The sequence below is a fragment of the Pundamilia nyererei genome, unplaced genomic scaffold, assembly GCF_000239375.1.
Source record: "Pundamilia nyererei isolate P.nyererei 1_Seehausen unplaced genomic scaffold, PunNye1.0 scaffold00072, whole genome shotgun sequence".
NCBI lineage: Eukaryota > Metazoa > Chordata > Actinopteri > Cichliformes > Cichlidae > Pundamilia > Pundamilia nyererei.
The window spans coordinates 413,676-416,046 of record NW_005187473.1 but is presented as its reverse complement, the minus strand read 5'-3'; positions in this window follow the sequence as shown (position 1 = coordinate 416,046).

The following is a 2,371-nucleotide window of genomic DNA, read 5'->3' as shown; positions in this document are numbered from 1 at the left end:
TGTGTGTGTGTGTGTGTGTGTGTGTGTGTGTGTGTGTGTGTGTGTGTGTGTGACAGATAGAGTCCAACAGTCCACTCCAATGCATGAGTGGCTTGGAAAGGTGCCAGCATGCAAAAACCTAGCAACAAGATTTGACTTGGCCTGCTGAGAGAGAGTGAGAAATAGAGAGTGAGAGAGCGAGCGAGCGAGAGATCTGGCATGTGCACAGCATGGGCATATGGATCTTTGTTTGTCCGTTTTGGACCATTTAGTCATTCTGTCACTCCAACTGGACTACTTAGCGAATTGGTGCTACTTGGTTCTGAATCGCACACACACACACAAACGTATTTGCAAAGACACACATGGGTGAGCCGAGCCTTGACTCTACTGCTTTACAGTCTGTTACTGTTCACATGGCCTGAATGAAATAAAAAACCTTTTCCAATTAATCCTTTTAACCAACATGTGTGATCCCTGGCTCACGCTGATGTGGCCTTCAAGCTAACCGAGTCTATGCCAAGTCAAGTCACTTCATAGCCCCTAGAGCCTTTGCTGACCATCAGCACTGATCAGCTATGAAGGTAGCCAGCTCCAACATTGATTTCCATTTACTTCTGAATCCAGTTAAATATATGTGGGGTTCACTCAAAGGCCTGTTTTTTGTTTGTTTTTCTTTTGCTTCTTACAGAGTCTGACAATTTCTAGCTGGACTTATAAAAGATTATTTGAAGGTGCAAATATTGTTTGCTGAAATATAAAATACTGTATTTAACCCCTGTGTACTTTTTGCTTTAAAAAATAACCCTCAAAATCCATACCTCTAATTCAAACTTTTTCCTTGCTGACAACCCAGTTTGGTGAGCAGCGGTTTTGTCTTGGTCTGTCTTCCATGGATGCCATTTTTGCAATGTCTCTTTCCTATTGTTTAATCATGAGCACTGATCAAGACGAGTGAGGCCACCAGTTCTTTAGATGTTCTTTTGGACCTTCTGGATGACTCATTGATGCACTCTTGGAATAATTTTGGTTGGCTGGCCAAAAAATAAATGGTTCTTACTGTGGTTCACTGGAGTTCCAAAGTCTTAGAAATGGCTTTCAAACCCTTTCCAGACTGATAGATGACTTTGTTTCTCAGCTCTTTCCTAAGGTTGTGGCATGTTGTGTTGCTTTTTTGGGATGTTTATTTGTCAGACAGATTGTACTATTAAGACATTTCTTGTTGAATCAAGCAACCACTTTATGTGGCAGTAAACACGCGCTTTCCAAAAAAGAAAAAAAAGGTTAATTGCAGTTAATTCATGATTTAACTACTTATTTGATTGCTTTTTTGCACAAGGCCAGGTAGGTTTGGTTAACTTTTTTTTAATCTCATTGAATTAAATCATCATTTAAAAACTGCATTTTGTACTTATTCAGACTAACTAAAATTTGTTGATGACTTTAAACATTTAAGTGGGTCAAATATGCTTCACTGCACTGCAGGTCCATTTTTGCACCATCCAGTAAGTATAAATAATACCTGTGAGCTAAAATTCCATACTTTAGACTGCTCTAAACCAGAGGGCTGTTGAAAACATGGCGCACTCACCTTGCTGTTTATGAGGGAGGCCAATCAGAAAAAAACTGGCTCAAAATTAGGGGAAGGAAGCTAAATTGGTTTCTTTCAGTCAATGGATGAACACGGCAGTCGTCCAATAACCAGTGCAAGGCAAGTAAGGATTATTTGACTGATAAATTGAAAAAATGCTACCTGAGCAGAGTCCAAAGAATAAAAATAATAAGCTGAAAAAGAGCATACCTTTTTCGTTTTTCTCACTGTCATTTTGTAGCTGTACTCAGGCAGCTCCATGCATGCTGATGTTCAAACTGAGTGTTACCATTTGGAAAAACTTCACTTCATTAGACATTTTTGGATAACACTTTACACAAACTATGGGTTTAAAGCATAAATCTTAGAAAGATAGATAGCTCAGTCACAGGACTCAGTTTGTACTCAATGTAATGACCTAAAAATCTTAAACATATCTTAAAGATATCTTTAATTCCCAAATTTGACAACTTAATAAGTGTCCTTCCATGTACTGTAAGGGTGAACAATACAACACTCACTCCCTACCATTTGAACATACTTTTTCCCCATTATCTGAACTGTTCCCAGCAGGGCTGCTGCCTGGTTTATCCCAGCAGTAAGAACCCTTTTAAACTTAATGTCTTTTTTAAAACAACCTGCTTATACCACTGTCCCATCTCCTGCACAGATCCAGGTTTGAAAAAGTTTAGAGAACTCGTTGGTGTATCATTTTGTCAACATGGCAGCATGTCAAACAGTCCCCCAGGGTTCCTAGCAGCTTCAAACCTCTGCTAGAATTAAACCATTTTTAAATTAGCC